Below are 21,856 nucleotides of genomic sequence, written 5' to 3' on the forward strand. Positions count from 1 at the left end.
TAAATAAATTTAGATAACCTTCATCTTAAACAGGTTTTATAACCCCCATGCAGACTGGCAACAAAATGATTAGCTTTATGGTAATGAACTGATGAAAAAAGGAAAATATTCCTCAATCCTGTGTGGTTTTCTATAGAAAAGTGAGGGAATTAGGAATGCTAAGAATCAATTTTAAAATACCTGTAAGCATTAAATTAACAATCAGTGTGCTAAATGTGAGGCCCTTTCTTGTCTCATGGTCAACAAAAGGTCTCACTATTAGAGGAATTGAATCATGTTTACTTTGACATTCTTAGTATAAATGAAACTGGAAGACAAAAGGAATGACAGTTAATTAAAAGGATGGATCACAGGTTGTCCTTAGAGAGGAAAAAAAAAGTTAGCAGGATTAATTTTCTTATGAATCTGATAAAATATCATTGTATGGAACATCTGGTCATTTTGTACTATAGTACACAAAATAACCATTCAGGATAAGAACACCATGAATGTAATCATAGCTTATGTCCCACTGTCTGTTTCAAAGGGTAAGGAGGTAAAGAAATCATATGAAAAACTTGGTGAGAGCTTTAGCATAAGCTCTTGTACTGGGTGATATCAATACAAAGACGGACATTTAGGGAGAGGGCAAAAAAAAGTTGCAAAAATATGCTTGGAAATAAGATAGAAAATAAGAGATGACAGAAGCTTAAGTATCACACAGAAGCCTCACACTTCTATTGAATGCATTCTCTGAGAAAAAAGTCAAGAAGACACTGTGAAGTCTTCCCTTCTATAGGAAATCTTTCCCAATCCCTCTTAATTCTAGTGACTTTTCTTTTTTAATTATGTCCTATTTACCCTATGTCTAGCTTGTTTGCACATATTTGTTTAGATTGTGAGGTCCTTTAGGGCAGGGGTTATCTTTTACCTTTCTTTATATCCCCAGAACTTAGTACAATGTCTGGCATGTTGTAGATAATAAATGTTTGCCCACTGGTTGACCTGTCAAGCACCAAATGATATCATGTTTTAACAGACATGAAAAACTTGGTTACCAATATAAGAATCATTTCCAAACCAGTTGTCTGTACTAAGTCAGACTTAGAACAAAGATCAAAATATATCACAAATTAAGAAGAAAAGATTAAAGTGATAAGATGGGTTGTACAATTGAGCCATTTCTTACTTGATGTTTCTAAACAAGCAATTTTAGTAAAGAAAAAAATGAGAAACGGATAAAAGAAGGGAAAAGATGTAGACTATCACCATTTCCAAAGGAAGTCTAACCAGATTAAATGAACTGCAACAATGAAAAGACTCAAAGAACCTAGAAATTATCTTACACAGCAACTATTTGAACGTTCTGCTAAGTAGAGAAATATGGAAAACAAAGGAATAGCAAATTGTGCCAACCAATGTAAACATTTGTTAAATGTTTACTATGTTTCAGGCACTGTTGTAGACACTATAGAGAAAATAAAAGTGGAATTGTCTCTACCCTCAAAGAACTTACATGATATTGAGTTAGGCAAGATACACAAATATAAGTATGTGGTGAAAAATGCATTCAAGTCACTTTTTTGGGAGAGGGCATTAGTACTGAGGGAGATCAGGGAATGGTTCATAGAGATAATGGCACTCAAACTGTCTTAAAGAAAACTAAGGATTTTAAGGGGTAGAGGTGAGGAAGAAATGCATTCTATACATGGAGAATAGTCAGTGAATTTGTAAAATCATATGAAAAAAGACAACAGATTATAAGCATTATTACCACACAAAACAGTGAAAAGTAAGGGACTCAAGTTTATAGAAAAGTTGGCCAGAAATCCAGCTAAGACTAATGCTAAATCATCTAAAGAGCTTTCAAGGTCAATCAACAAACAAAAAAAGACAAAAAAAGACTATCCTTCAAGATTCCTTTGTTTTTCCATCAAGTACAGTAGAGCCACCACAGTTGGACTTAACTATAACAGTTCCTTAAGTGCTGTATAAGGAATTAGAATGGGCACTTAAAAAAAAATAATGGGAAGAGCAACTGAACATGATCCAGAATTTTGAGGTGATTGAAGAATCTAGTCAAGATATTGGAAATAGACTAAAACACCAAATGCTTAGAAAAATATTTCGGAATAAAAAAAATAATCTGTTGCATTTCAGTCAATAACAAATTGTTCGACTGAATTTAGTTGATTCCTTTCCCACTTAGTTTTGTGTATATATGAAGACCGGTAGTAATTGAAATAGTTAGTACTCTTTTATAGGATAGAAAAGTTCTCTAGAATTTAATTTTGGACATTAAATTTCAGAAACTTGGAAATTTTGTCATTTCCCTCTTCCCTTCAATAGATTTTCTTAGCATTTTTAATGCTACAGGTACAGCTAAGTTGTCATTTTAAGTTCATTTAGTAATTGCTGTTAGGAAGGGTCAGGAATTTATTCACCCTGGGGAAGTGGAGAAACATTACGGTAGTAGAGCATTGTCTCCGGAATAAGAGAACTCTTGTGCTTGCTCTCTGTGTGAATTTAGGCAAGTCACTTAACCTATATGAGCCTCAATTTCATCATCTATAAAATAAGAAAATTGAACTAGATGGCCTCTGAGATTACTTCCAGCTTTAAATCTATGATTATTTGAGAAGAACTCCTGATATAGAGTTCTGGTGAGTAACATTCTGATAGGGAACCTTTTTCAGCTGATTAAGAACATAATTAAGATGGCAATTTATGAGCAACAACCCATTAAAACTCTTCCAACATTCCCCAACAAACAGCTTTAAAATATCATCTCAAATTGTATTTTTAAACAGCAGAGCTACAGTGAAACATTTTTGCAGGCTAAGACAACTTAGGAGGTGAGCAGGAGAGGTCGATGGTACCAGAATGAGAGCAGATTAGAGCCCACATGGAGGCTGCACCAATGATGGGCCCTGGAGGTGGTCTTGAAAGCAGCAACATCAGAAGCTTTCAGCCCAGAGACAGTAAGGGAGTCAGACAACTTGTTACAAAGAAATTATGGGCAATGCTTTACTAGGACTGAGTATAGCTGGTGCTGGTTGGCAACTCTTGCCCATACACAGTTTAAGGTCACAGTTCCAGGGTGGAGAGGAGTGCTTGTGGTTAGTCACAAGAAAGCTGGGGTGCTGGTCACAATTCCAGGGACAAGAAGAGCACTAGTGCTTGCACATACAGGGAAGCAGGGGCTCTTCCTGGGCAAAAACCACAGCAGACACCAGAAGGGGAGTGACCACTCCTCTCCCTAGATCACATTACCTTGGAAGCAGCAAGATAAAGCCTGAAACTTGGGACAGTATTTTTCCATTCTTCAATGATCAGAGTCCAACTTTAACATAAAATTCAAGGTCAAGAAACAGGCTGGAAAAAAAGAGCCAGCAATAAAAAAAAAAAGAACTTGACCATAAAAAGCTACTACAATAGTAGGTAAAACCAAGATATGAACTCAGAAGAAGACAACAAAGTCAAAACAAAAAACGTTGTTGTTCAGTCATTTTAGTCATGTCCAACCCTTCACGATCCCATTTGGGGTTTTCTTGGCCAAGATACTAGTTTGCCGTTTCCTTCTTCAGTTCATTTAACAGATGAGGAAATTGAGGCAAACAGAGTTAAGTGATTTGACAATAAGTTACATAGCTGGTAAGTGTCAGAGGGCCAGATTTGAACTCAGAAAGATAAGTCTTCCTGACTTCAAGCCTAGCACTCTATCTACCATGACACCTAGCTTCCCTAAAACAGCTACATGCAAAATCTCAATGGAAAAAATGCTAGTTGGAGGAAACCCCAACAAGAATTCCGGGAGAGAGAGAGAGAGAGAGAGAGAGAGAGAGAGAGAGAGAGAGAGAGAGAGAGAGAGAGAGAGAGAGAGAGAGAGAACATTGGTAGAGGAAAAATTAGGAAATGAGAATGAAGGAAGAAAATTGTTAAAAGAGAATTAACAGCTTAGTAAAAGAGGCACAAAAATATAGAAGAAAATAACACCTTAAAAAACAAAATTGGTGTTGTATGAAAGGAGAGAAGGTTAGCACTCCCCTTGATAAGGATGGAAGAGGCCTTGGTGGCCTTTACAACATATATACGGTTAAGGCATTGCCACCTATTCTGTGGCATCTAACCATGTTTAGGGGAAGCAGTGGATAGAGCACCAGCCCTGAAGTCAGGAGAACCTGAGTTGAAATCCAGCCTCAGACCAAACACTTGACACTTACTAGCTGTGTGACCGTGGGCAAGTCACTTAACCCCAGTTGCCTAAAAAAAAAAAATATTTTTTTTTAAATTGGCATAATGGTAAAAGAGGCACAAAATTCACTGAAGAAAATAACTCCTTAAAAAGCAAAATTAGCAAAATTGAAAAAAAAAAGGTAAAAAAGCTCACTGAAGAAAGTAATTCCTTAAAAATTAGAATTGGGCAAGTGGGAGCTAATGACTCCATGAGATGTCCAGAAACAATAAAAAACAATTCAAGAATGAAAAAAAAATAGAAGAAAATATGAAGTATCTCATTGGAAAAACCGACTGACCTAAAAAATAGATCAAGGAAAGATAATTTAAGAATTATTGAACTATCTAAAAGTCATAAAAAATAGCTTAGATATCATAGTTCAAGAAATTTTCAAGAAAAAATTCCCTCATAGCTTAGATCTAGAGGGTAAGATAGAAATCAAAAGAGACTAAATAAAGTTAAACTGTTTACATTCCTATATGAGAAGATAATTCATGTAAAACTGTGAATGTGAGTGGGATGAGCTTACCCATAAATCACAAGTGGATGGCAGAATGGATTAGCAACCAGAATACAATAAAATATTGTTTATGAGAGACATGTTTGAAACAGAAAGACACACATATGGAGTTAAAATAAGGAGATGGAACAGAATCTGCTATGCTTTAGCTGAAGTCAGGAAAAAAGGCAGGGGTGGCACTTATGATCTCAGATAAAAGAAAGGCAAAAATACACCTAATTATATGAGATAATCAGGAAAATTGTTGTTGCTCTTGTTGTCTGTCCTTCATTCTCAAAGAGGACCATGACATTGGGGAGGTGATGCCGTGACATGCGAGTGAACTGGATTTAAGTGAGGCAGGGCTGTGCAAAGTTACCAGCCTCACTTTCTCCTCTGGAGCCATCCAGGACCAGTGTACAGATATGGATCAGGATAGCTAGAAATGGCCCTCGATCAAGAAAATTACGTTTTGATAAAAGGTACCATAGACAATGAAGTAATATCAAAACATTTTACGGCAAGTTTCTCTGATAAAAGCCGCTTTTCTCGAGTATATATGGAACTGAGTCAAATTTATAAAAATAAGAGCCTTTCCCCCATTGATAAATTACCAAAGGATATGAACAGGCAGTTTTCAGAAGACATCAAAGGTATCTGTCTGTAGTCATACGAAAAAAATGTTCTAAATCACTATCGATTAAAGAAATGCAATTAAAACAACTTCAGGGTACCACCTGACACTTATAAGAAATGACAAAAGCTTTAAGAGATGAAGGAAAATAGGTACAATAATGAATTTTTGGTGGAGCAGTGAATTGGTCCACCCATTCTGGAGAACATTTTGGAGAACAATTTGGAACTAACTCTAAAGGGTTATAAAACAGTGCATATTCTTTGACCTAGCAATATTCCTAGGCTTAGTCCCCCAAAGAGATCAAAGAAAAAGGAAAAAGACCTATCTGTACAAAAATGTGCATGCCAACTCTTTGTGTGGTGGCAAAGAATTAGAAATTGAAGGGCAGCTACATGGTACAGTGGATAGAGCTCTGGCCTTGGAGTCAGGAGGGCCTCAGTTCCAACCTGGCCTCAGACACTTGATATTTACTAGCTGTGTGACCCTGGGCAAGTCACTTAACCCTGATTGTCTCAATCCCACCCCCAAAAGAATTAGAAATTGAGGGTATGCCCATCGATTCAGGAATGTCTGAACATGTGGCAAATGATTGTGATAGAGTACTACTATGTTAAAGGAAATGACAAGGGGAATGGTTTTAGAGGAAAAAAAATCATGGAAAGACCTATATAAACTGATGTGAAGAGAGGTGAATAGAAACCAGAAGATCACTGTATACAGTAACAGAAATATTGTAATAATGATCACCTGTGACATGTTTAGCTACTCTGATCAATACAATGATCCAAAAGGAAAAAAAATCCAAATAGCTCATAATGAAAAATGCTATCCACCTCCAGAGGAAGAACTGATGAACTCAGAGTGTAAAACAAAGTATAGTTTTCTCACTTTATTTTTCTTGCTTTTGGAGGGGGGACATGTTATGACTAATATGGAAGTATAGTTTCCATGATTTTACATGGATAATTGATATCATATTGCTTGCCTTCTCAGTAGGTAGGGAAGGGATAAGAGGGAAGGAGAGAATTTGGAACTCAAATATTTTGTTTAAAAAAAAAAGTTTAAAATAAATAAATAATAAATGCTTATAAAGATAGAAAGTTAAATCATAACTTATCTATGACTTTGTAGATAAATCAGAGGGAGTTGCCTAAACAACATAGATGCCAAGAGACTTGCCCATGGGCACATGGCTTTTTTCAAGTCCCAGCTAAAATCCTTTCTGTAGGAAGCTTTTTCTGATCCCTCTTAATTCTAGTGGCCTTCATCTCTTCATTATCTCCAGTTTTTCCTGTAGATAACTTGTTCTTTGCATCATGTCTCTCCCATTAGACAGGACACTCCTTGAAAGCAGGGATTATCTTTTACCTTTCTTTGATTCCCTGGTTTGTAGGCCTTTTTATTTCCAAGTTTAGTGTTTTAGGTACTATACCAAGTTCCTGCTAAAAAGTTAATATTACACATAGTTTTCTAGATTCTTCAGACAGCGTTATAGAGATTTCTTAATCCCACACAATGCATTTATTCAGGCTATTTTCTCCCTAACATAAATTGAAGGAACCCTGATTTAACAGGCATGCATTCTTCTCATAGAGGTTGATTGAAGCTCCTCCATGCTTTCCTATTTATTTCTTAAATGAAATATAAATAAAATATATTTATAAATAAATTAATGAATAAATAAATAAAACTCAGAAAGCTAGATTTCCATATCAGAAAACAGTAGTTTATCACTTCTTTCCTGGATACAAAAGCTGTTTTCAGGATAAATGATTACTGGTGAGGTGTGAGTGTACAAGGAGGAGGGTAGGCTCAAGAGTGTTTGTCATTGTTGTTTTAATGGATATAGCTCCAATCCTGAAAGGGTTAACATCAACTGTCATGGCTTGTTTGCTCATGACATCTGAAGCTGTTTCAATTTAGCCCAGAATATGGTTTCTCCTCTCTCTGGTTTAAGCTATGAAATCTTGCCATGTCTGGGTTAAAATGACACTTTGGAGTTTTCCAAATATAAGAGGTGAGAGACAGAGAGAGAGAGAGAGAGAGAGAGAGAGAGAGAGAGAGAGAGAGAGCGAGCGAGCAATACTTGGGGCATTTATTTTCCCACACATCACGTGTTTATCTCCCATCAACATCTAAATACACAGAAGATTATTATGCAAATCTAATCTTTTCCACAACCATCTCAAGCATTGTATCTTGAGGGGGAAAGAACAAATTTAGGTAAAAGATAGCTATTTTTAAAATGTTGTTAAAGATAGGGAATCACTGATCTTTGCTAGCATGGCCGGATTAGAACTGTGCTCTCCTCCAAAGCGATGGGCCTGGGAGCCTGCCACATCCCAAGATCTGTCTGGCACTCATCAGGCAGTGTTACTGGATCACAGCTGGATAAAAATGCACACCCAGGGCAAATCTGTAAACACCAGCTTAATCTGCATGGGGAAAGTTACTGTCATCTCTTCCGACAGAAAAAGTCTCCAAGACACGTTCCAGCAGTAACAGTCACTTCAGTTCCTTATAAATGTTGTCAGATTTAGGCTTGGAATCACTGTAAATGTCAGAAAGTTGCAACAAGGGAAAAAATGTGTATTTTCTTTTCTTAGAATTCAATTTTTAAAGGTGAAAAATAAGGTCAATAAAGGCATCCAATAGGGAAGCCATTTCTCCTTTATCTGTAGCTGCCATCCATACTTTCACTTTGTATCATCTCATTTATGTAAATCTGCACAGAATTTCACTCTGCCCTCCCCCCCCTTTTTTAACTGAATAGAAGTCCATATTTTGTCTTCCTTTGACTAGCTTAGGACACTAAGGGTGAGAAGTTCCTGTCCCAGGTCGTTCACTGACTCTTGTATTAGTTTCCTAGTCTATTAAATCATATTGATCACTAAAACCTCTCCCTGCCCATTACTCTAAGCATTAAGCTTAGTAAATATACTAATATAAACTTTAGTAGAGCTAAACTCAACTATAGGTATCAGGAGAAGCATGAGGAAAAGCTGAGACAACTCATAGTAAAAAAGAAGAAAAAAAAGCAGAAATATAGCACCTAAATGTAATGAACCCCCAAAACACTAGTGCTAGGACTCTGCCTTTGAAAATTCATAATACTAAAATATAATGAAAGGAAATCCCAAATCACTTGTCTGACATTTAAATAAATTAATCTAAAGGGAGCTGAATTTGGCTCCAGCCTACTTTTCCAGGCTTATTACATTATTCACCTTCATATATTCTATATTCTAGCCAAATTATCCTATTTGCTTTTCCTTGTATGCTGTGTTCTGTTTTCCCATCTTTGCATTTTTTGCACAAGCTGTCACCAATGTCTATAATGTATTCCCTCTTCAAGTCTGCATCTTTAGTTTTCCTAAGTCTCTCCAGGTCACTTGTCTGTGTCTTCACAATGCCTTGAGGGTACCTTTCTTCTCTCCCTTTCCAGTACCACCTAGGTGTTGCTTTTTTCAATTAGAACATAAGCTTCATGAGGGCAAGGACTATCTGGTTGCTTATATCTAACATCTCTAGTGGTTAGTACATAAAGCACTGAATGACTGTTTTATCTACTTATCTCTCCTCCTTGTGAGACTGTCCCTGTCCCCCTCCAATTATGTTGTATTTATTTATATGTATATATATTTTTAACTATTAGGAATTTTCTAGAGTCAAAGTCAGTGAATCAATAAAAATGTATTAAGTGCAACAATGTAACAGGCACTGTGCCAAGCACTGTGCATACAAAAAGAGGCAAAAGACAGTCCTTGTCCTCAAAAGTCTTACAATCTAAGGAGAAGACAACATGTAAACAAATACATACAAAGCAAATTATATACAGAATGAATAGTAAATAATTAACAGAGGGAAGACACTAGAATTAAGAGGGGTTGGGAAAATCTTCCTCTAAAAGATGAAGCTTTAGTTGGGACTTAAAGGAAGCCATTCCTTATATGTGTGCCTCTTCACTTATGTGCCTTGGCCACATATATTACCTGTGTGTGTGTGCCTCATTCACACTGTTCCTTGGACACACATGGTACTTATATACATATGCCACAATTAATCCCTATGCATTTCCATGATTACCACTGATGAAATTTGTTGTTTGATTTGTTTGGTTTCGTTTTTGTGGGAGATGATGGGAATGATGCACTGCTACTTTTCTTAACATGCCTTTGCTTTGAACTAACGGTGCCCCATTAATGAAAAGTCAGCACAGACAAAGACCTATCTAGCACTTTGAATTTGTTGTACCTTTTCTGGGAGATACTCATGTATGAAGTGATGCCCCATGTACTACAGGTGTGTGTATATATACCCTAGAGGAAAACACACCCAAAATGTATAAATGTAAAAAGTAGACACATTAATTATAACTGTATATTTTCATTTGAAAAAAGATAAAATATTAAGCAAGCTAGGTATTAGGAGCCCTATGTCAGTGTTTGCTAACAGATAAATAGATAGATGGATAGATAGCTAGATAGATAGATAGATAGATAGATACATACATACATACATACATACATACATACATACATACTAGAATATATAAATAGATGATAACTGGATTACATATGTTTATATAGATATGTATCCCATTAAAGTTATCTTCATGAATAATTCAGAGAATTCAATTTAATGGAGAAAGGAAGAAGATAGAATAGGTTATCCAATTTATTGGACACCCATGTTACTCCACAGCATTCTCCCCTGATCAATCAGAACGTATATTATTCTTTATCCTTCCCTCTCAGTATAAAGGAGCAAGTGAAGCTGATTTTCCACATCTAAAACTTTGTTTTGCCTCTAGCCTTCTTCTTCATAACATGTGGGACTCAACAATTCACCATAAAATATGCCATTAAATATTTATTTCTGAGGTATGACTTCTGATGTTCTGCAGGTAGGTTTCTGGAAAAATGTCTCCGGATTGGCTGCCAATGGGAAAAATACAGCAATAGTGAAAACGTGATAGACAAGACTCAAAAACAGTGGGACTGAATTTCTTTGTAGTTAGAGATACTGGTTTCAACCAAGCAGGGGGCTGATGAAAAGACAAACTTAGAATCTTCCCATCAAGGCCAGATATGGAGATTAATACCCCCTTTATCTTAGGACAATTTTCTTTCATCTTGATGTTCTCTATGTCTTTAATGTCATTTTGTGGCACCCTTTGTATGTGAAGAATATGAAGTGAGAAAAAAAAAAGTTTGTTGCCAAACAAAATGGTACTGTAGGAAATGCTTGCTTCAGTCTATTTGAGGAAATGATTTTTTTTTGATCTGTTACTTTATACTCACTAGCTTCAAGGTTGTATAAACTTCCTTTCATGTTTTGGTTAAATGTGCTGCTATAGAGTTGATATGCTGAGACTAAATTGAGGGCTTTTTAAAATCTCAAATTAAAAGATACATTTTAAAGATTCTTCATTTGTGAAATAATTAGTGCTCTGGATATCATATAATGAGACTTGCTTTTGTCTACAGAGGGAAAAATAATTAGTAAATTCATAATGTATGCTCTTATTATACTTCAAAAGATACAGGATAGATAAATGGGAGGAAATAGTGGAGTAACTTCCTATATTAAAAAGATATATTTATCTGAAGAAATCTAGGAAGCAGAGCAGGGAAGAATAGTTGAGAGTGTTTCAGTGAAGTCCAACAATGGCAGACACTAAAGCAATCTTATTGTCTGAGTGTGCTATACACCACCTGGACATAAAGAAGAAATAGCTGAGGAGGTTAGGAAAAAATCACAATCCTGGAACAGAGGTATTGTAGTGTTAGAAGGAACTAATTAGTAAATCATTTCCAGGAACAGTCAAGAGGAGATAATATTATTAAGACATGATAAAAAAGGATGAAAGGTGGAAGAACCAAAAAAAGGAAAATATTTGGCGTCTAGGTGTCACAACACAGATGGACTATCTTCTGGGAATGGGAATGGAGAAGGGAAGAGAAGAGAATCTTAGTTTGTGAGACTGAAATAGCGCAAAGCAAAAAATACATGAAATAGTCTTGTGCTCTGTTGTTTAACAATTTTATTAATGACTTAAAGGCACACGTGACCTAATTAGCAGATTTGTTGTTGCCAGAAAACTAGGAGGGATACTTAATGAACTAGATGACAGAATCAAGATTCTTGAGGATCAGGAGAGATTAAAATATATTAAACCATATCAAATAAGTTAAAAATTAACAGGAAAAAGACAAAGTATTACCTTTGGGTTAAAAAAAATCAGGTACGCAAGTATGAAATGGGGGAAGTATGATGAAATTGTTGTCCATCTAAAAAAAATTGAGAATTTTAGTAGGATATAGGCTCAATATAAATCAGTGTTTGTTATTCTGGGGACAAGTTTTATTACCCCAAAAGATTGTATTTTCCTTAAAGTCAGGGACTTGTGTTTTTTGTTTGTTTGTTTGTTTGTTTCTATATTCTCAGCACACAGCACAAATTCTGGAAAGTAGTAGGAACTTAACAAATGTTTCTTGAATCGAATTGAATATCTTTTCCAGAACAATGATCTTTGATTCTATGAATATATAATTAATAACTCAGTACATCATTTGGTAGGTAGCCTAGCTTTTTTTTCCCTTGTGGGAAAAAGTTGGGAGAAGAAATTTTTTTTTAAAAAAAGGAAGGGGAAAGAAGTAGGAAATGGCAGACTATTTTTTCTGTTACAACAGATTCTACCAATATCTGATAGGGATAGGTGTCACTGGCCAAGCTATCGTAGGAGGGGAACGCATGAAAACACTCAGGCAAAGGGAGGGTAAGTAAATTGCCCAAGTTATAAGAAGCAGATGACATGGGACTAATATTATTATTTAAAGCAATGGGAACACAAAGACAAAAGTAGATGAAAATACCCACCCTCAAATAATTTATATTCACTTTATTTTCATTATCTCATTTGATGCTCACATAAGCTAATGACATTTATGGAACCAGTAGTGTAAATATTATCATTCCCACGTTACAAATGAGGAACTTAAGAACCCAGTCAAGGTTACGTAGCCAGTTTGCGGCCAAATTGGATACTCCCTCCTCTCTTGGCTTCCGTGGCCAGGTCCTATCACAGTTCTCTTACTTATGTGAACTTTGTATCTCATCCTTCCTTACTGACACATCCTTGATCTCCTAAGCTTGGGTTTTCTGAAGGCAGCCTCAAACATGAAAGCATAGATTAGATTAAATAATAGTCAAAATGAATACATTTTCTTTGAAAAAAAAATTAGGATATACGGCTTGACAAAAGATTTATTTGCAAAGCTTCATTCAAAGTACACTTTCTGAGAGGCGAAGTCATATTATGGCAGTAAGAGTGCTGGGCGTAGAGCCAGGCAAGCCTTGGGTAGAATGCTCACTTACTGTGCATACTAGCTAAGTGACCAGGGACAAAAGTCGCTTAATTTCTCTGAGCCTCAATTTCCCCATCTTTAAAATGGAGATAATGATAGCAAATACTTCACATATCATTTCAAATGCCTTCTTCTGTGGGAGACTATTCCTGTTCCCCACTTGATAGTGCCTGCCTCTCTAAGGTTACTTTATATCGGTCTTGTACATAGTTACATTCATACATGTCATCACCTTCATTAGACGGTAAGTTTCTTGAGCACAGGGAATTATCTTCGGATCCCAGGATTTAGAACCATGCCTGTGTAGTGAGAATATTTCTCGCCTTTACATAACTGACTCCATTTTGTTTTAAGCCATCATTTATGATGAAATGTTTTGATGTTTGTTTTTCATAATTTATAACTAGTAAATAACATGCGTACATGTGTGTGTTCATAAATAACTGATAAATATATGGGATAACATATGGGATTCCCAAAGATAAACCATCAATGGGAAATTTTGGTAAATAATCTTGAAATTAATTTATGTCATCAAGCAATAATCATATTAATTATTTAAAAAAATTAGGTCATTGACCACCAGTTAGAATTTATGTAATATCCAGCAAACATCTATTACTAGAACTATAAAGAAACCAACTAGATACTCCCCGCCTTCAGTCTAGTCTTAGGTCATGACCAAGTTGGCCTCTTGTATACGCTGTACTTGAGATTCAAGGATCCCTCATGTTCATTGATTGACTAACTGTGATTTATTGACTTATTGGCAACCACTTCAGAAAAGACAGATGCCTTTTTGCTAAGCAGAGAGGAATCCTGTCATTGAGTACAAATATGAGATACATTGATAGGAAGCCCTGGGAAATCCGATTGGTGAGTTGTTCTTAGTGTTGTTAATATTTGTATTTTCTACTAGATAATATAAATAAATCTTGCATTTGATTAGTAAAATTTGATTGCTAGCACTGAGAAGTATGTCTAATTAGTTTTTTCCATTGCATTAGTTAACATAAGCAATGACAAATTGGTTTTACATCTGCAGTGGACATTATAGCCTGTCACATAATAAACACCTAAGTTGTTTTGTAAGGATCAAGACAGATTTTACATATAAATAATTTTTCAAATCTTATGAGTTTGATAGAAATTTCAGCTGTTACATATATTATATTATAGATAATTTTATAAGGACCAAACCATATAATATATACTTTTCAAATCTAACAAATATGATAAAAATCAGCTATGACATTTATACATATTATATTTATATTTATTTATTATATTACACGTACATATGCATACACATATATTTCTTTGTTTACCTGTTCATTCATTCGTTTCTTTGTTGATTGATTTGCCAGGCTTGTGGTCTTATTAGAGTGAAAAATAGCTATATAAACTCTTTCACTGATGCAGATTAGCAATTCACCTTTGAGATTTGTCTGTCATACTAAGAGGGTTAGTGACTTTCTCTTGGTTCCACTACTAATATGCTAGTGTGTGTCAGAAGCCAACCCCCAACCCAGGTCTTCTGGACTGCTAGGCTGGCCTTCTATCCATTGTGCTATGCTGCCTATCATCAGCATCAGCATCATCATATCACCACCATCATTGTCATATTTACATAGTCCTTTAACATTTGTGAAACACACATACGTATATATATGTATGCATGTATGCATGTATGTGTGTTGCATGTGTGTATGATTTAATAATAGTAAGTGTCTTCATAATTAAGAAAAGGCAATGTGTTTTAGTTTCTTCAAAGTCAGGAAATGCTAAACTCAAGATCCACCTCTGACACAAACTGGCTATGTGACCCTAGGCAAATAAATCACTTAACCTCTCAATGCCCCAGGCAGCTAAATTGCAAAGAAGGTGGCGAGAGCTGGGTGTTCTCTATATGCCTGTGAAAGCAGAGGTCCAATTTTTGTCTCTTGAGTGCCCCCACATCCTATTTTCACAGCACTGGTAATAAGGGATGAATGTTTTCAGAAGACCATTAATTCCAAAGTTTATAAAACTACTTTCTTAATTTAGTACAACATCTCTGTCTGTGGTGGAGGAAAACCACCCAGAAGTCATTTTTTTCCTTGGGGTGGTGGGGGAAGAGATTTAGAACAAATACCACCCTTCTGACCACCAGCATGAGAACTCAGCTGTTTTCAATGCAGGAAACCCTGGCGGCAGGGAGCTGTCAACAGCTAAAACCTGGGTACAAGATCAAGGGGGTGGTCTAACTCCAAATGTCAATACTTAAAAGAATGGCGGCAGAATGTCCATGAATTGAAGGAGTCAGATTGGAAGGTAGAGCTTTCAACTTAGTTTAAAACTATTTTCTGTTATCTGGTTACAGACCTCACCCTTGACCAGACCTAGACTTTGGACATGCTTCTTCCACCTCTGATCCCTGCCTGTTTGCTACTGGAGTATTTGAACTCAAAAATATGTTTACGTGAAACTTTGTGTCTATTGAAGATGGAGAGCCAGGAGAAATCTTGAAAAAAAAAACCCCAACAACCTCTAGTCCAACTCTTGCATTTTACAGATAAGGATTCGGAGTCCCAGAGAGGTTAACTTACTTTCCCAAGGGCACACAGAGCTAGTATATAGCATAGGTTGGAATATTTGAATTCTCAATTCTGTAAACCTCAACATAACCCTTGATAATGACCAGTTTGCCTACCTACTTATTGTAAATATGCTTTAAAGTTAGATCATTGAGTTATAGTTAAAATAGTTTTAGAACTATGGGCTACAAGAGTCTATAGAAATATAAATGTTTAGGAATTAGGTCAATCTCAGAAATCAGGTAAATAAACAAATAAGTATTCATAATTCAGATTATAATTGAGCTTTGTAGAATTTTGATTGAAAAGGTTCTAATCTGGAAAATGTTTTCTTGCTTTGAAAACTCAATACATAAGTGTAAATTCAGACCTGTCGCTGAAAATTCCCATGAAGTTCACAGTAAGGGATTAGATACAAGTCAACCCAGTCTAATTTGCAGATGTGAAATATGGGGACTTGGGGGTATTTTCCTGACATTTAAAGCAAATGCCACATGCTTAAACATGGTTTGGCTTTGTAGGTTTGCTCTGGCTTAAGAAGCCAATTAAAATTCAGAGGTTTTTATACACTTTACAAAAAAAAATCCTACAAAAATTAAAAAAGTGTCTCATGAAATACCATCTAAGTTTCAAATTATTGAACTTTGCACTTGTGCAATGATAACTGTGCCTGAACATGCATTGAAAATCTGTTATTTCCTCAATTTAAAAAATTGGATGCTAGATACTTCTTTCCATGAATCTTAGCTTCATCTTCTCTCTAAGTTATTGAATCCTCAGTAGTTGTGTAAGGTACACAGAGGTCAGATGACTCTCCAAGTTCACAAAACTAGTATCAGGGACAGGGTTTGGAACAGGTCTTCCTGAATCCAAGTCAACTCTTTTCTCCTCACCACTATGTAGAATGCTAAGAGCATTTAATTTGTTAAGTTGCATAAATGGAAAAAGCCTAGACAACCTGGGGCATCCCATCAGAACTGCTATAAAATTATTTGAAACTGTGTATCTTTTGTTTTCTTTATTAAGAAATCATCCTGTCAAACATTATTATAACTAATGAACTAACTGGTTTTTGGTCTTTGTTGTTGTTTTTTTCTTGCCTCTGTTTCTAAGTATGATGTGATCAAAATGAAGGCTCCAATATGAGATTTTTGGTTTGGTTATTTAACTGTAGCTTTATTTAATTGTCCATCCTGAAAATACAACTGTAAATCTAACAAGCAATGGTTTTCAGTCCAAAGAAGCCATGTGAAAAAGGAACTGACAAGTATAAATAGAGAAATCTCTGGGAAATTTAAGGGATTGAAGAGCTAACTGCTTGCAGATGCATGGTTTGATTTTATTTTTTATCGGGCCGGTGATTTCATTGGTTTAGCAAACTCTCAATGAGAAAACTTCTTCTGCTGGTGAATATTGGTAATTCTTCTACAACTCATTATCTTGGAAGGATGCCTGTGTCACTGAGGTATGAAGTGACTTGTCAAGGACCATACATTTAATATGTGTCAGAGGCATGACTCACTCGATCCCTGGTCTTTAGATTTCTAACTCAATTCTCTCTCCATTATGCTATGTTTCCTTCTTAGTTTAAAATACGCATAACAATTATATGTGCACTCACATTTTAAAATTACGTAGTTTTTTCAATTATTTTTAATTCATTTCTTTTAGTTAGATATAAATTTGCCCCATACCAAAATGTCAGATTTTATAGTTCAGAAAAACGAAGCCATCGCTCTGGTTTCCTGAATGGCCAAGACCTGTGAACTGTCAATCACAGATGCTTTTTCCCATTTACTGGTTAGGGCTTGCATGGATGAGATGGTTTCATCCAATACTAAATTGTCTCCATCAATAAGCAACTGGCCTGAAGGCAGAAAGTGACAGGGCAATACTTCGAAAATTAATTTACTTAACCGACATTGCTGGTCTTTCAGGAGTGGTCACCTCTATGGGCTGTTGCTCCATGCATGTCAGCAAAATGCATGTTTCTCAGTGTTAAACAGATCCGTCATTACTATCCCCTTTCAGTTCCACAGAGTAACGTAAATCTAGCTTAAGCACAGTGATGTATTGTCTGTTTCTATTCTAATTCTACCGGCCCATATCTGGAAAGGAGAGTGTTTATTTTTTTTATACAATAAAGCAAATAATTTCCCAAACCACTGTACACTATTGTGCCATTTACACAGATGCATTTTTTTCTTCCCTAAATAATATACTCTGAACTAACAAGTTGAACCTATCTTTGAAGGCATTTTTACATTTTTTAGGCAGCACTTTGGCCTAATAAACTCTCATCTTTTCTTTGCCCATGAGGAGGATGTTTTTGTTGTAGAAGAGCAAGAAGTATATGTTTTACTGGTCTTTAAAAAAAAAAATTTAATGCATTCCATAAACAACATTCTAGTTCAGAAAAGAAAGTCTACCTTGAATTTATACTCGGTACCAATTTACGCTGTAACATTCCTGACACTGTCACTTAATTTGCCTAGTTGCTCATGGTCTAAATGTAGGTAATTTACCCACCTTTAACAATTTTCAGCTTTGCTAAATGGTACAGAGAACTACAATTACATTTCAAAAGCACTGGCGTTCTATATGTCAGGAAAAAGCACCTACAAAGACATAATTACAATGTAATTGCCCACAAGTTCATGAAGTAAACATACATTATTAGGAGGCACTCATCTGTTCAATTTAAGCAACATTACAGCGAACATATTTCATAAATAGGAAGCCATTTTGTGAATATTACTGTAATAACAGGAGTTTAAATTGAAATGTGGGGCCTAAGTCAATGTATTCTTAAGATCACTTCAGATTTGTCAACCAATATCCAGTGGTGTTGATTTGGGCCTATTTTTCTAGATTCATTTAAAGCATTACATTTGTATTATGTGAACACGTATGATCAACGTAAATCATCACATTTGAAGCAAGTTTAGTACATAGGTCAAATGCCATGTTAATTCTTGGAAAGGATTCATGTTTTTCTTACACATTTACAACCATAATGCACATGCACAAAACCAATTCATATTGTACATATATATATATACATATATGCACTTATCCATATGTGTATACATATACACAGATGTCTTGTACATGAAGCACTCAATGATTTATATCCTTCTTTAAATATTTTATATGTATGCTATATTTTTATAATCCAATAATTTTTATCATATATTTTGGTCCGTATCAGATGAGCATGCCTCATAATAATATATTAGGGTTGTATATTTTGCAAGAAATTGTCACTCAGTAGTTCTTAGAAGCCAGGTTTTGCTCAAAGCCAGCACATCATTCCCTTCAGAATGACTGGGACTCCCCTGTGTGAAGTGAAAATACCTTCCAAGCACACTGCAATGAGTTAGGAGAGCAGCATGCTATATATTAGCTGCAATTACCTTTGTAATATAGCACCTTTTGTCCCAAAGCTTCCCCAAGCACTTTACAAACAGATTCTATGTCAGCATCACCTCTGACACATCTTACACCTCTGGCATGTAAGATAGCAACTGAAAAGGCGAGCACATAACGATGCCATCCAACTGCCTCATAAGGTCAGTTTTTAAGAATGAGACACCATCTGCAAGGAATGCCTTAAAGTCCTCCTAAGTTGTACCTAGAGGAACACAATAGAAATACACCTGCTGCTTCCCCACCTCAGCTTTGTTTTGTTCATTTGCTATGGACTAAACTGTGCAGGTCACCCCACCTAAAGGTAGTATTCCTACTCTGAGCCAATCCAATCATCCTGAATTTGATGTCCTATTTCACTTTGTAAATGGAAATGGTTTAAGATTCAGGCATCTTGCCGTTGTTTAGTCTTTTCAGTTGTGTCCAACTCTTTGTGAGCACATTTGGGGTTTTCTTGGCAAAGATACTAGTGTGATTTGCCATTCTTTCTTCAATTTATTTTATAAACTGAAGTAAACAGAGTTAAGTGAATTGCCCAGGGTCACATAGCTAGTAAGTATCTTAGGCCAGATTTGAACTCAGGAAGATGAGTCCTCCTGATTCCAGGTCCAATGCTCTAATCATCACACCATCTAGCTGCCCATCAGAACCTCTATTTCTGAAGTAGTGGTTTTAAAAGAAGAGTGCTTAAAATCTAGTTAAAAATACAAACAACAGAGGGGGAGAAAAATTTTAAACTCAAAAGCATATGGAAGTGATTGTTGATAAATCAAAATAAATTGATTTAAAAAAACAATAAAAAAAATCGTTGACAGGCAAAAAAAAAAAAAAGCCAAACAATAGTAAAAGTAATAATCCACTTTCAAGGCACAGGCTGTTTCCTTTGTGCCTTTGTTTCCCTACAGTTCATATTTAATGAGTATTAACTGAGTTAATATAATAATGATGATTGCTAGCATTTATATAGTGCTTTGAGGTACATTGTGTGATCCTCACAACAAAGCAGTAAGGCAGATCTATTATTATCCTGATTTTATGGATAAGAAAACCAGACTGAAGGAGGTTAAATGATTTACCTAGTGTCCCATAGCTAGCAAGATTTGAATTCAAGTCTTCCTGACTCCACGTTTCTCGCTGTATCTACTGTGCCACTTATCTGGTCACAAATAAAGTAAATAATCACTTTTTTTCTATTCTATAGGTTTGAAGAAGACCAGTTAGGTGGCACACTGGGCATGGAGTCAGGAAGACTCATCTTCATGAGTTCAAATCTGGCCTCAGACACTTATTAGCTGTGTGACCTTGGGCAAATCGCTTAACCCTGTTTGCCTCAGTTTCCTCATCTGTAACATGAGCTGGAGAAGGAAAAAGCAAACCACTTCAGTATCTTTGCCAATATAAATCTTTAGGAATTAGGTCAATCTCATAAATCAGGTAGGGAAACCTTGCCAAGGAAACCCCAAATGGGGTCTTGAAGAGTCAGACACAACTGAAAATGACTCAACAAGAGGTTTGAAGAAGCCCACTCAAAGGATCATAGATCTAGTGTTGAAAAGGACCCCAGAGATCATCTCCATTTTACAGATGAGACAGCTGAGGCCCAAAGAGGTTGAGAAGCTTGCCACAGTTAGTAAATAGCAGAGTCAAAACTGGAACTCTGTTTCTGTTAATACAGGTATATCACTCTTTCTCTTGCATCATGATACCTCCAAACTGGGACATCTTTTCCACTGGGTGCTTTTGCTTCTAGAGTTATATAAAAAGTATCATCTATAAGAACACAGATAAGGTCTCATCTATTATCACAGTCTCAACTACTTCCTCTATACCTCTGACTTTTGGTATCAAATCTTTTCTACCCTCCATTCTTAGGCATAATGCCACGCCTATGTGAAATCAGGGAGGACTGAGCAATGACCACCTTTTTGGTAGTACCTTTTTAGAAGGCCAAGAGGCACCCATAGTAGTTCAAAAGAAGGTTCACCAAAAAGATATAGCTCATTCTAATTCCCAGATCACTAGTGTAAGCGTTCACATGGAGGTCAGAAGAAGTGATGCAAGGACACTCTCAAAGTCTCTCTTAAGAACTTTGGAATTGGCTTAGATTCTTAAACTCTAGCCACTGCTCAGATTCTTATAATCTAGCCAGTAGATCACTAATATTCAGACTCCTTAAGAGTCTGCCCAATATGACAGATGTTCTAATAGACCTTGTCTTTGGCTGAAAGAAGGCTTGGGTTGAATTCTTTCAGGCAGGGCCCACGTGTTGTGATTTCGGGACCCTAGCACCCCTAAACCTTCACATTTTGGTGGCCTGTACAGGGACACTGCCTAACCCCAAGTTCTTCTCCAGCCAAGACTGGAAGGTATACAAGCTCCCCCCCTTCTTTCTTGTCCTGCAGTTGGGGTCAGTCTTCAAGCATCTGGGAAGGTTTGGAGGTGCTTTTCAGGCAGACAGTTACAAGGCTGTCTCACACTCAGCCTGACGCTCTCAGGCTCTTGGTCCACTGGTTTGGTTTGAGACCATGGACCTGGGTACACCTTCTGCAGCATAGAGGACAAGGACAGACACCCTTTCTGGAAGCATTTGCCCAATTCTATCAATTTTCTCAGTGCGAGAGAATTGGGAAAACTGTAGGTGCTTTTTGGTTCCCTGAGGCTTCCTTACTCCCTTCCTTCTAAACCACTGGATCCTCCTTCATAGAGGTTATAGGGAAAAATTAGAACAGCTAAAAGCATCTTAGCAGATTCTGGAGGTTTTGTGATCAGTCATTAAGGACTTTTGAAACTCCTCCTTACAACCCTGGTCACTCCTTTCTCCCACTCCCCTCCCTTGAGTCAAGAGCATATTTGTTAACCCTTCTTATAGGAGAAGAGAGTTTCACCCTTCCCCCCCACACCAACTTTGAATTTGCCCTCCCCCATCTAGCTTAAGGAAGGAGGGGGAAGCAGCAGCAGCTATAGCGTGGGCCCCACTGGCAATGGCCTTGGGTACTGGGGCAAACTTTGCCTGTAAGCAGCACCCAGGTTCAGCACATCCTGCTCAAGGTAAAGAAGTTAGCCTCTAAACTTGGGTAAGCATGTTTTTAAAGTTGTGGTTTTAACTGTTAATGATGAGATGTTGAATCT

At 36.4% G+C, this 21,856-nt stretch overlaps 1 non-coding gene across 1 annotated transcript; it reads left to right on the plus strand.

The window, feature by feature from the left end:
* The first annotated feature begins 3,992 nt into the window (after positions 1-3,992).
* On the plus strand, positions 3,993-4,117 carry LOC144454890 (U6atac minor spliceosomal RNA). Its single transcript, XR_013483444.1, has one exon. It is a non-coding gene; the product is annotated as a U6atac minor spliceosomal RNA (small nuclear RNA).
* The last annotated feature ends 17,739 nt before the right edge of the window (positions 4,118-21,856 follow it).

Source organism: Phascolarctos cinereus, unplaced genomic scaffold (genome assembly GCF_003287225.1).
Source record: "Phascolarctos cinereus isolate Bilbo 61053 unplaced genomic scaffold, phaCin_HiC Scaffold_7;HRSCAF=346, whole genome shotgun sequence".
Classification (NCBI taxonomy): Eukaryota; Metazoa; Chordata; class Mammalia; order Diprotodontia; family Phascolarctidae; genus Phascolarctos; species Phascolarctos cinereus.